The 14,505-nt window shown below is 31.6% G+C and overlaps 1 protein-coding gene across 14 annotated transcripts in view; it reads left to right on the forward strand.

Annotated features, from left to right (window-relative positions):
• Positions 1–7,266: 7,266 nt before the first annotated feature.
• Positions 7,267–14,505, forward strand: part of LOC129801915 (G-protein coupled receptor 52) — a 33,693-nt gene continuing 26,454 nt past the window's right edge. Inside the window, exons 1-2 of one of the 14 annotated variants that reach the window (XM_055847378.1) lie at positions 7,267–7,477; positions 8,657–8,742. The gene's annotated coding sequence lies outside the window, so the exon portion shown is untranslated. Of the gene's footprint in view, positions 8,743–14,505 lie in introns of all 14 variants that reach the window. The other 13 variants (XM_055847380.1, XM_055847371.1, XM_055847369.1 and 10 more) reach the window with 13 other exon arrangements.

Raw genomic sequence — 14,505 nt, forward strand, 5'->3', positions numbered from 1 at the left:
TGTAAAACATTAATAGCACTGTAAAAATGGAGAACTCCTTTACAGGCTGTATAAGTTACAGAAATATAAATTTTACCTAGGTTTTTATAAACGTAAGGATTTTTTTCACTTTTTAAAAATATCCACTAAATCAAAAAAAAATACCAGGCTGTGACAGCCCTTTGATACAAATGTGAAGAGAAAAAACTTAAAAAAAAATCATAAAAACTAATTAAATAAACAGTCTTTTAGCTTTTTTTGTAAATTAGTCTAGAACTAATCGAAGAAAGAAATTATAAAATTTCATTAGAAAAATAAAGATTATTATAAATAATAGGTACCAGACTAGAGTGTCTAAATTTATATTATGCATAACCGCAATAGCTAGACTATTCCCTACAACATTTTTTAATGGCACAAAGAATAAAGTTGCATCTGCAAGTTTTGTGTTTTATTTCGAGAATAAATCTTTCAGTAAACCGGGTTTTCTATCGTGCATGTCTCAAGTTCAGAGCAATATTCTGGATTTCTTCAGACACAGAGTTTCACAAATGGAGCCAAATCAGTCGAGATGCATTGAATTGAATGAATAATGTGGAGAGGCCAGAACCTTGATTTAACATGTGCAATTAATAACATTTTCCATTTTTCACATCATCTTTTTATTACTTCTTTGATCGTGACAAAATTTACAAGATCAATACACTTCCTTCTTAATGTTCTTTATTCAATTGTTTGCTTAATTAATCACATGTGATTGCTATATTTGCTTAACTTTTTACAAAATTTATTAATGTTGTATTTTATAAAATTAGGATATATCAATCAATCTTAGTCAATTATTAAAAATGAGACTTTTCTTTTAATTGATTGTGTCATTGCTAAAAGTTTTTTTTTTAATTAGAACTGCAAAATAAAATAAATAATTAAAATTAAATTAAAAAATAAATTTTAGTTAGTAAAAATTCGAATTTTTACTGCTTGAATTTGACTGAAGTACTGATCAAATTTTATTTTCGTTAGTGATAAAACGGAGGGGAACGGTTTTTAGCCATCCATATATTCGTGATCAGGAAGTGGCCAAACACATTCTGGCAAAGTTTGGGGCCGATCGGAGGACATGAGGTTAAGTTAGGATTATAGTAGCTGAGATTGTTAAGAATCTCACCTAATATTTTCTACTGTTTATTTTATAAATTTATATTTTTTTAAGTTAACCAGTTTGTAGTAAAATGATCATTTTAATAAAAATACTTCTAGTTTTGCTGCAACTTTATTAATTATAAAGGTAATTTGAAAAATGGAAAGATACTTTCCATGAGATTAAACAACGGATCTGTTTTTTTTAAATATATTATTATTATTATTAAACTTTTAAGGCTTTGTTAATATCGCCTTTGGTTTTGAGTGTTTAACGAATTTTATGCATTTTTTTAAGATTTTGTGTGTATGTAGAATTTTGGTTGTTTTTTAAAATAAACTAGTGCAAATTTACGTATAAACATGTTAATAATTTTAAAGGCATAGTTAAGCAGAAGTTTCGAAAAACTTGAATTAATGTTTAATGTTTTTTGCCAGAAAATTATTTTATTAATTTAGTAGTGGTTTAAATCTTTGAGAAGAGTATGAATTTTAAACCAAATTGTACGCAAAATTTTAAAATCGATTTTATCCGGAAATATAAGATATACGGTAAGATGGGATAATTTGGAATCATGTCTGATTTGAAACTTTGAGATTTTTTAACAATTTTAGATGGCAAAAGGAAAAAACAACGAACTCTTTGACCATTTGAAACTGTGAGAAAATCCCAAAATAGACATGATTCCGAATTACCCCATCATACCCTAGGCGCCTAAACTTTACATAATTTTATAAGCAACAAATTTTTTAAAAACCCATTGTGTACAAAACTTTAAAGTCGATTATCTAGGAAATTAGAAGAAATAGACCCCCTAAACTTGTCATTTTGTTTTTTTTTTCTTGGAAAGTATTTGTCCCAAATTTGTATTCAAAATTTAAATTACTACACTAATCCTAATTTATGTTTACTGGTTCGTAACTGATTACCACCAGTTTCAATTTGTCTAAAATTTAAATCGTAAAAGAAATCCAAAATCCAAACTGATTTCATTTGGTTAAGAAGCGAATGCTCTCCAGTAAAATTTTGAATTTTGACGTTTGAAATCCTTAAAAAACATACTATCTAAATCAATTTTAAAACTGATACTTACACTTATAAATTTTTTGTAGCCCTAAGGATGTACAATCGGACAAGTAACAGGAATTTTTTTTGAAAAATTATCAAAAATCAAATTATTAGTTTTGTTTACTCTTTTTGGAGTTTTAGCACTAAAATTAACCCTTAAAATATTTTTTGTAAAAACGGAGTTACATATTTAACCGGCCTGGCCATCCAAAATTTATTTCGGCATCGAAACACTTTCGGATTCAGGAACATCCAAAACCAATACCCTTTGTATATGAGCTCGATTGCAGATGGTTGATTGTGAGCTTATGTTATGAGCCGTATAGCTTATAACACTATAAAGCTGTCGGTATTGCGCGACTTTTAAGGTGTAAAATGCACCAGAATAAACGAATTTTCGTTTAGTATATAGTGCATTCATGGGCTGAATTTTTTCTCCCCCCATTGACTTATGTACGTATATTTTGCCCCAGTATTTCTGACGTAACATGACGGTACTTCTCCAATATATACCCCTATTTTCCCGGGATATGGCATGACGTCACGAAGCAACTACCCCTCTTGAGACACTGGGTGCCTCAAAAGAGGGTAGCTTTAGTCATGTATGGGGAGACAATGGCCCAGTGGCAGTGTCCGAGACACACAGCCGACGATCAATGTTTCCCCACACAAACAAAACACATGACCCACTTAAGTGCCATTAGGTGGAATAGCATTTGAGATGTATGCACTCAAAAGAGCATTATCCATCGCAAAATTTCGAGCATCATCAAATCAACCCCCGCGGATGGTCAGTTCGGCGAAAGCACCTCTCATCGGGCTTATCGGGATATGGGAATAAATAAATCTGATGCTGATGTTTGGAAAGTGGAGAGAAATCTCTCGAGTTAAAGTGATATCATCCAAGAGCAATAGACCACAATTGTGCTATAATACTCTTATCATTGTGATTACACATGAATGATTTTCATTCACATTATCACAATCTTTAATGATTCAGCTCCATTGCAAAGTTTGTATTTTTTTTATTTTTTGTTTTATTTTTAAAAACTTGTACATTCATTTTGCTGTTGGTATACTTTGGTGTAGCCTTTGGAAGAAGTTCTCGTGATTTTAATAAGGTTCTTCTTAAGAATAGGTAAATTATCAGGAAGGAGCAAATTTCAAAATATATAAATTAATTGATTTTCTTTGAATAAATACTGTTTTATTTACTTTATTTGTATTTAAACAATAACCGAGCACATCAATTTTAAGTTATGTGTTATTAGATTTATTTTATAAATTTAATAAAATATTTTATTAAAGAAAAAGAAAGGTAAGCTAATATTCAATATTTAACATAAATAATTCATCATATCTTACAATCTTTCATATTCAAAATTAATTAATGATGTTATAAAATTTTATTTGAACTTCAAAAAAATTTAGAAAAATTCGGGATTTTGGCTTTCGGGATTTTGGCTTTCGAGATTTTGACCGGGACCCGGTAACAGATATCAACCCAATATTCTCGATTATCTTTCCATCATGTTTATCCTTATCTCTTCCTTTCTCCTTCAAAAACATATTCATCTCACACACGGTTCATACAAAAATTTTCATTTTTAATATATTTTGAAAATTTCCCAATAACGGGAAGATTCTGTAAGTAAAGTAAAGTTAGTAAATTCACTTGTGAGACTTTGCCTCAAGTCATTGATATAAAGCATCATTACTAACTGATCAACTTGGCCATTTAGTACATTATTTAGTTCAGAGGTGTACAAAAACCCTTGAAATCGAATTAACGTCAAAAAATAAGCAGTTACAGTAGCATTTTGACCGTTTTGACCATTGACGTACATGTTTCATTTGACGTTTATTCGGTTTCAACGGTTTTTGCACGCCTCTGATTTAGTTTACAAAGGAGAATAGGCAAAATGGGCAAAATGGTCTAATCTTCCGTCATGAGTTGGACCTGGTAGTTACTCGCAAAAATAACAAGTTTCTTTAATCAACCCGAAAAAATGTAGTAACAGCATTAAAGCATATAAAGTGTGCTTAAGAATGGAGTTGAATTATTTTTTATTACACCCCCCCCCCCCCTTTTCTGCAGTTTTGGCTAATCTTACGTTGTTTGTGTCAAAGATCAATTTATAAAGAACTTAAGGAAGATTTTCTCAGAACAAACTATATATCTACCTTTTCGTTTTCGTGTAATATTCCAGGTTTACCTGATAAGCAGGGCCGTAGCTAGAGTTGAATTTAAGGTAGGGCATCAGTAGTTAAAGGTAGGGCATTCATCAATATTTTTGATTGATCTATTTTGGTTAGTCGATTTCCGTCCCACTTCACTTGAATGTAAGTGAATGATATAAAACAAAAAAAATGTTTTTCAAAAAAGACAAATTTTAAAAATAAAACATATTATTCTAATTCTCCGATGCATATACTTAAAGGGTCACGTGGGTCAAAATTGACAAAAAACAGCAGATTTTGTTCTAATTTCTTTTCAACATAATAAAAAATATAATTAATTCAAGCTCTTAGGCATATAAAAGTACAACATTCAGACTATATTTTCTGAAATTTTCATTTAAAAATGTATCCAGTGAGACTTGATTTTTGGAGACATTTTTGAAAAAACATACTTTTCTGTGGAGAAGATTTTTTCGAAATTGGTTCATCTGGAAACCCAAAACCAAATATTTCCTGTTACCTGACGGGTTAAACTAGGCTTTGAACGAAGGAATTTAAATAAGGTTTCAATGACTAAATTTTTAAAAATGTTAAATGAAAAATTTAGAAAATATGGGTTATGTTAATGTTGTATTTTTATATTCATAAGAACTTAAATTTAATATTTTTTAATATGCTGAAAAAAATTGAGAAATTATTGTATTTTTACAGTCTTCTTGATCCACGTAACCCCTTAACTATCTTGAGAATGCGTAAATAAGAAGAGGAAATATATTGAGTTTTTTTATGTAAGAAATGTAAGAATCTTTGCGCTCATTTTGCAGAGAACAATTGAAAAACATTATTTCATTTAATTATTCATCAAATAATTGAAATTTCAACTCATTAATAACAATGCCAAATTCATGGATAAATATTCTATTTTATTTTTTTTAAGATGTTTGAGAAAATATTTAAATATTTTACAAAATTATTGTTTAACTTTAAATACGATTTTAACCAATTGCATTAAGCACTTCAATCGATCACTCTATTAGTTTAGATGTATATCCCATATCATACTACCAACAGTTTACTTAGAACATTATCTTAGTTTCTGGTTTTTAAGGTAGGGTATTGGAAGTTTTAAGGTAGGGCATTGCCCCTCAATGTCTCCCAGCGCTACGGCCCTGCTGATAAGTCTTTGAATATCCTTCAAATTCATGAAAAGGTTTTAAGTAAGGAAATGTCTTCTATATGCAGAAATATTCTCCTAGGGAAAAATAATTGAGATCCCTGAAGATCGAAGTATAAGGGATAGCCGACAGCGATAGAACAGAGCTAGGTTTTTCAGGACAATCTGTCCTTCCGGTGAGCTTCGGAATTTGTTGATCAAACACACAATTTCACCAGAGCTTTCGATACTTATTGTGTCTTCCTCAGTGGTTCTTGGTTAGTCTTTTCTTTGGGATTTTTGTCACTAATTCCTCTACTTTCTTATGAATCAATTTTTTGAGTTTGGTTAGGAGAGAATTTTCATCTCTCTTTTTTACACAGCGAACGGACTGATACCATCGCTATGAATCACCATTTTAATATTAGGAAGGGATAATAGATATGGATAATATCATAAGGGTAAATTAAGCTAATTCAAAACCTGCTCCAAATGGAACTTTTTCGCTACTCCAAATGGGAACGTCATTGTTTTCATAATAAATACAGTACGAAATTATTATATTTATATATTTCCTATACCACAGTTTCAGTATTTAGTTAATTTTGCTCCAAATAAAGCGACAATCCATTCATATTCACAAATTTTAATTTGTTAATTTCTCAGAAAAATTAATAGTGTACCTTTTCACCATAGAATTTTTCATCGATCGACCATGTTTTCCAATGAAAAACACAATGAGGTGACTCTTGTTTATTTGTTTTGTTTAACATTTATGTCCTTTTCCTGGCTAATTTTAGTTAAATTAGGTGATAATCTTTATTATTAACGGTACGTAAAGTTTTCAAATGTAATAATTACCTATATCGTGAACAAAAAGGGTTTTTCTGGAGTGTCTGCAAATGCTTCAATTGGAAACTCCGGAAATATGATTTTTTTGGAGAGATTTTCTTATTGTTTTAGATGGGAAAGGAGAAAAGACCAGGAATAAGAACAAATCCTGCACTCAGGAGCAACTCAACAAGGTTTAGGAAGCCTTTCGTTGTGGTTTCACTTACACTGTTTGTCTCCAATTAGAAACTTTCCCTTGTCTCCATTTAGATTAATATATTTCCAATAGAAGCATTTTACGCTAGCGTATTTTTCTTGCATTTAAGAAGTTTTCAAATTATATCTAAAGAATTTTCACTAAACAGTAACATTCTAGAAAAGTCAATGAGCAAATTTATGTAATTCTCTTCAGAAGAAAATATGAACTCAATGTGTTGAATCTTCAGTCAAAGTTAAAGCGTCTGGAAATGGTTTTGAATTAGGACATTTACCCTAATATACTGTTTTATTTTAACTCTGAGACCATCAGTATCAGTTAATATCTCGAGTTCAGTCCATCATTAAATCGGTAGCAACTTGTGGAGCAATCGATGAGTGTATTATTGAACAGTTAATTAAGAAATCATTCACCTCCTGCTCGCAACCACTCAGCAATGTCCCATTTTGAGCACCCTGTTGAAATTCTTACGGGGATGAAGAACAATGACAATTTGTACATGGAATATTAGGGGAAACATATCCCGAGAACAAAACAATTTCAGAATATGGCTTTGTCTCGAGATTCTTTCACTCTTCCATGTGCAGTAATATTATGTTTTGGGGGCAAAATAGTTACCACCACATGTGAGTGAAAAAGCTAGGAGAGGGATAAAAGCCAGCCATTTCTGGGTGAATTCCTAGCGCATGCCTGGTCAGAAGCTTTTTAGTTAGTGAGGGAGATGATTTCGGGAAAATTGTTGCGAAAATTCTAGCTCGTTATATGGTTGAATTTAGCAGGATTTTGTGTTTAATAGGTTACTGTGGAAGACATAGAGTTATCAAATAGTGCAATAAGAGTGTGGAAAATTAAATTTGATGGCTTTTAGTGACTAATTAAGAGATGTGAAAATGATATTTTGCGTAGGGTACCGTCTCATTGCATCCACCCCAAAAAGCACCAACACCAAAGCACTTTTTACCATGCTGAATATATACCCGTGTTCGTTCTCTACCTCAACACATATTCCTTGAAGGGAGAACCGATAAAACAGGGGCCAACAGACGCGCTTTCATCCTCAGCGCCAGTCTTCATTGAGTGTTCCAACGTCTTAGTTGTTCGGATTAGTAGTGCCCACATTCGCTGGGAAATTTTCTCTAATAGCCTCAAATAATTGCAGTTTTTTCCTATCACAAAAATTCCCCCCTTTCTCTGCCATTGCTCTCAGTGAAATTTAATAATCTGCATTCTAAAATTCTAATGAAAATGTAACATTAAATTCAGTATCTAACAAGGATTACATTACGAGGCTATTGAATGTTGTACAATGTAATTCACAGAGTGTTATATAAAAGTTAATATACTAAATGAACCCCTAAAGTGATTGAGTTGATGATAATTCAAGTGTTTTTTTAAACCAATATTGATGATTACATATAATTGAAAATCTGGGAAAATTTTATCTTCTTCGCAAAAAAATGAAACTGAAATAGAATTTTTACATTAAAAAAAATCGTGTTCCAAAATCTTAATACCCTCACCTCACGCGAAAAAAAGAGAAATCCTCGATGGTGGAAAATGTGGTACAGAAAATAAGGAAAATCCATTCACCCCTATATTCCATATCACGAATCCCGTACATAATATAGATTTGTGCACTATAACTAAGTATATATGTAAAATAGTACATAGCAATTTGACTTAATTTTCCACACACTTCATCCCTCTTCCACAATTTCTCTTTTCATCCTTCTTCTGGGAATTAGTCCGGAAAAATAGTCTCTTTGAGTAATTCAATGCTCCCTTATTTTCTCACAAACCACTCAACATGACCACTTTTTCCCATTTATTCACCCCTATTTCTAGAAAAAAAATAAAAAAAGAAATCTTTTTTTCTGTACCCATACTGCCAAAATTTTCCCCTTTGTTCGTATGATGTTGGGGAATAAGGAAAGCTCTGGAAATGTGTGAAAATCTTCATTATATACCACAATACTCACACTTTTGCACGAAAATATATATTCCCAGAATTTTCAGTTAAAGCACATTTTGGAAGATAAATACTCTTAAATATATTATTTTAAATTAATTTTTTTGTGTGCAAAAGGAATAATAAAGAACTGTGATCTCCATTGAGAAAAAGTTTCAGTTATTACTGCTTCAATGATCGTTCTGGAAAACACCTTCATGCATGTAAGTGCTAAGTTTGAATCAATTTATTTCTGGCTCAACAAAAATGAAACATTTTCATTTCGTCGGTGCCACTTACCGTAGTATCATAACTGAAAAGTGCTAATAATTAAAATGAGATTTTATGGGCCGAAAATAGACAAATAAAACTGGAGTAGAAATCTCTTTCGGCAAACAGTTTTCGAATAAAAATATCCTCGTTTAAACAGACTTTTATTAATTTAGTAGCACTAAAAATCCTATCAATTAGAAAAATCCAAAATATTTATTTTTGTATAAAATAATTATAATTTTTTAAAACAATACTTAAAATACTTTTATCGTAGCAGTAGTCCTTTGTATTCATAGGGGAAAGTGCCCATGCTTGATACCATTGGAAGCTTCGTAATGACTAAATTTTCTATGTTTCACAATATTATGTGACTCTTTGCAACCATATTTTAAAAACTATGGAAAAGTGGCTAGTTTTTTTTAAATATATTGCGGAGTCACGTTTATTGAGAAACATAGGACAACTTTAGTCATTACGAAGCTTCCAATGGTATCAAGCATGGACACTTTCCCCTTCCTATATTTGCATTGTATGGAAATAGAGTCAGTTACGACAAATGGATATAATGTATATCCTGAATCAAGTTTTATTGAAAATTTATTTTTATTTATACTCTCTTCTTCAGAATTTTCTTGTGTGACCTCTGAGATTGACCCTTCCTTGCTATAAGAGCAACCATTGGTTTAGCTTGGTTAATCACATCACACTTCTTACCCTTTACGGACGAGAGGGTCAGAAAAAATCACTTTTCCGACTTTTTAGAGCAAAACACGACTTAGGATTTAGGATGGCTGTAGGAAAAATTTCATTTTTGGGTCACCGGTGACCCAATCGATCTTATAGGGTTAAAAAAAAATCCCTCATTACTAAAAGTCTGATCAATGTTAAGCCCAATAAATGGATCTAAGGGCCCAAATAGTTTCAGGCTGATTCTCAAGAATATTTATCCTGTAAAATTTTGCAGTAGGTAAAGGAAGTTTTTGCAGAGACGTCTTATCGAGGATCCTAAGTCGTCAGTGTATGATACTTTATAATGAAGCTCTAATCATTACTGCCAAATTTCACAGGAAAATTATTCTAGAGGATCAGCCTGAGTCTATTTGGGCCCTAAGGCCTCGCTGTGTACATTGTCTTAATAGGCAAGATTTTTGAGAAAATTTTAAGATTAGATATTAAGGTCGAAACGATCCATTTGATGTAAAAGAAAATAAAACATTTTACTGCACGAACTCAAAGAGCAGTAATCGTCTTTTTTCAACTTGTGATCATGCTAGACCTTAAACGGTAACAGATATCGACTTCTGGTTTTCGATGACCCCCAATAAAAAACAATATCTCTAGACGTTTTTTCCACCCCCTACCTTCTCCATCCCCTCCAAAACTATGTTTTTATCTCAAAAATGACCCAAGTTTTTTCAATGATTTTCCGGATATGTTTTAGAGGTAGTCCAGGCGAACATTTCGTCCAAACATACCTATGACCGGAAAATTCGCCATTTTGAATTATTGAGTTTGAAGTATATTCGGTCAACCACTTTGAGGTCCCATTTTTCAAACAATTTGGTTAAATTTGGATTTTTTGAACAGGTATTAAAATTTAAAAACCGGATGCATCGGTCTTTATCGGTGATGAATCGGTTAAGTATCGACTTTTTTGATTTTCAAATGCTTTTATGCAGAGGCATACAAGAACCGTTGAAACCGAATAAACGTCAAAAGAAACATGTACATCAATGGTCAAAACGCTACCAGAACAAATTTATTTTGACGTTTATTTGGTTTAAACGGTTCTTGCACTCCTCTGCTTTTATGATTTATGAATCAATTTGATCTCTAGTAGACCAGTAAACAGCAAAAGATCTTTATAAGCGTATTTTTTTGGTCAATGAAATGGATTCATGAAATTATACACGGTGATGACTTTTGTACTTTCTTCTCCTTTATTCTCTCAGTACGTCGTTTCGGAGGCAGATTTCCTCCTTTCTCAGATCTACAAATACATTTTTGAATCAAATTTCAGACAATTTTTGAAAAGACTTACCGTTTAGGGGAAAGTGGCCTGCCTTTGAATGCGGCAGCCTTTTAATACTTCAATTTTTCTCTTATTTCCAAAAACTAAAATTCCATTTTGTTAATCGAAGTTAATTAAAAATAGTTAATTGTGTGTTTTTGAGACTGTTCGTATTGTTTGTAAATATTTTCAAAAATTGTCCGAAATTTGATTCAAAAATGTATTTGTAGACCTGAGGAAGGAAAAAATCTGCCTCCGAAACGTCATACTGAGAGAATAAAGGAGAAGAAAGTATAAAGGTCATCACCGTGCACCGTGTGTGTATAATTTCCTGACAGCAAAAGATCATGCGAAAAACTAATTCAAGGAGAGCTCTATCTCGTGACTTCGAGCATTCCGCAAAGCTAGGACGCTTTGCGCTTTTATTTAGGATTTTAAAACATTCAGGAACCAGGCTAAATCTCCAGTGCGAAATTAGTATGGTACCCTACAATACTTGAACTTCTAAATTAAATTTAGTGAGAATAATTTGACTCAAATATTACATGATTGACAGCAAGAATTATAGTGCTATTCCAATGAAAAATAAGTAAGTCTTTGCTTTTCACTGATCTCAAGTGCTTCTACATAGTCAACTTTTCTTTTATTGGTTCTTACCACGACTATTTGGTAGTTTAGAACACGTCGAGGACTGGGGAAACAGTCGAGACAGGAACTAACACAAAGAAAAGTCGATAATGCAGAAGGAATTGAGAACAGTAAAGTGCTAAAAAACATGTTTATTAATGGTATAGTACCATTAATTCAGATAATTTTTATAATTTTCATTAATTTCTCGATTTGGAATTTTGAGTTTTCTTACTGTTCTGGGCAAAAAAACTCGCAGAAATGCTGTTCCTTTTCTTCTTATTCTTCTTTTTCTTCTATTTTGTAGTCCTGCTCTCTTATTTCTCATTTCAAACGGTGAGGAAATCTCAGAATTCCGAATTGGAAAATATTCCAAATTACCCCATCCTTACTTGAGTATTTCAGTCAAGCTAAAACGTTATTTGTGGGCTAAGTTTAAACTTTTACTCCCTAAAAAATATAAAATTTAAGAAGATATATAGAATTGAAAGTCCAAAAGAAACATTTAAACGCATATTAACCATAATTAATTGTAAATTATGATAAAAATTTTATGCATTATTGTACAGTCTGTAAAATAAACTCATTCTAAAGATTTTGTTTAAAAGAAAACCCCAATAAGGCTTTACCAGTATTAAATCAAAAATATTCAAAATTGTTTATTTTTTAATCAGAAAGTCTAAATAAATAGGTATATTGTAACAGAAAGATTTCTTTGGTTACACTTATGAACAGATAGGGGAAGTGCTTATAATTTTGGACAGTCTGCATATAAGCATCGATATCCTAAGTTTGAAGTGCCATATTTTCAATACTAATTGACTTTTCTTGTTACTCTCTTTTCAGAAGGATTGTTTAGAAACTTGGCAAGCTATTTATCATCTCATTTTTACTAAAATTAGTTTTAATACGTTTAAAAATGAATTGATATGTAGAGGTGAATTTGACTCTTATTTTGGACAACTTGGTTATTAATTTTTACAACTTGTCTGTAAATTTGGACAGATAATCCGCCTCAACAGGATGCCCATTGTTCTTCATTTTATGAACCAATCTTACCAAGTCCTCTTCCTGGTCATGTAAGGGAAACGTGGAATGTCACAAGAAGCCCAGAAACTTTCCATATCATTCATTAAAGTGAGTTGACTTCGGTACTCCAAGTACGTGCGGATTCGCTCATTCCCTGCCCTTTCCGGGAGCCTTTCAAGGCATTTCTCACTGCATCTCTTTCGTAGAGATGATGCTCCTTCATTTCACCAGGCATTTGTCCAACCTAGTCATCACAAAAGCTAAAACTTCACGAAATTTCGTGAGAAAAACACCTGTCCAAAATAAGAATCATCACCTCACTGGTGAATGTCTTAAAAAATTTCCCATTTTTCACACGAAAAATATAATTCACAAGGCAAATCTCACTTCAGGTCAAATGTACAAATCATCAGTAACGTGAATCAACACAATATTCAATGAATATTCAATAATATCACTCAAAAACAGCGAACAAACTTTGTTAGTACTTCACCAAAACTAAATAAGACTGAAGTAAGCCACGAAGTTCTGTCATATTTCTCGTAAGCAATTGCTCACACTGAATTTTGAACAAAGCAATTTCAACTCAAATCATATTCAAATTTTAACGTATTTAGTGTTAAAATATTCCAAAAAAAACAAATATTTAGATAGAATTCATTATTCATCAAATATTGAAATAAAAATCCATCATTTTAATCAATTTATTTTTAGTGTCCAATGTTATCCTCAAAGTGTCCAAAATAAGAAACTGGACAAAATTAGAAGCATTTCCCCTATGTCTTGTTCTTTTTATTTATATTTATGGAATTGTATATCACAATATGTATGGTGAAAAATGTATTCACTTTTCAGGGATATTCTTTCTTACTTCAGATTCCTTTCCATTTTTACTATACTTCTGTGTTTTTATTACACACCATTTCCGTCCAGTACATAAGCGAATATATGTATATTTTACGAGGGAAAATAAATATTTTCATATCTTTACACTATACATAGATACACGCGTACATATTTAACGTAGAAGTCAACATGCTAAGAACTTGGACATTTTGTACCATGTAAATTTTACATTATGCAAAAATATTCCTCAAATATGTTATTGCGAACACAATTTACATGTTTGAAATGGAGTGTGTAAAATAATTAGAGTTATGAGTTCGAAAAAAGAAATGATGAATTACTTAATTGCAACGTCACGATAGAACTTTTCATATTTAAATGTAAATTCTAAACTCAATACTTGGTCATTTTCGCTGTGCGAAAGGATTATGGAAAATGCGTGGAGAGAATTAACTCGTGTTAGGAGTTTCACGAGAAAATAATTGATCCTTGTGAAATTTATGCACATTTGCGTATGTGAAGTAAAATACGGAAAGACCATGTTAATAATGAATTTCTTATGTACTCCCATGGGGTTAATCTTAGTTTTCCCAATAACGTAATTTCATCAATTATCTCAGTCAACAATTATTCTCCAGGGGGTAAATTAGGCAACCAACATACAGAATCTTAAAATAGTCTTGTGATGTGTTTAACAAATTAAATCCATTTTGCTCTTAAATCCAACCCTGAGCTTGCGAATTCATGTTTCAATCGAATTTATTTTTTCTAATCAAAAACAACCCTAGTATTATGTGATTGAGCATAAACCACGCCTTAAATATTCAATTCTCATAACTTTTCTATTCATTTCCATTTACATAACAACCATGTGCCAAATATTTTCTATCTTAGAACACCAACTTCTTGGAGGTGAAACTTTTTTTATGCCACTCCTTGGTATATCCAAAATATGCGTACAAAGGTAGAAAAGAACAAACTGCCAAATAATTCACATAAATGCGTACATTATATGTATGTGAAGGAAGATGTCAAGGTACGAGTATATGGCATAATGAAATGGAATCTTATATTAAAAGAAAAATCTACGCGATTTTCGTGTTTACCACCAATTTTAGCGTCGTTGCCTGGAAGATTTGAGTTTTCAAACTTTACCATACATTCAGGTTCATGCTTGTATCACAATAGCACGACAAAAGAG

Source organism: Phlebotomus papatasi, chromosome 2, assembly GCF_024763615.1.
Source record: "Phlebotomus papatasi isolate M1 chromosome 2, Ppap_2.1, whole genome shotgun sequence".
Classification (NCBI taxonomy): Eukaryota; Metazoa; Arthropoda; class Insecta; order Diptera; family Psychodidae; genus Phlebotomus; species Phlebotomus papatasi.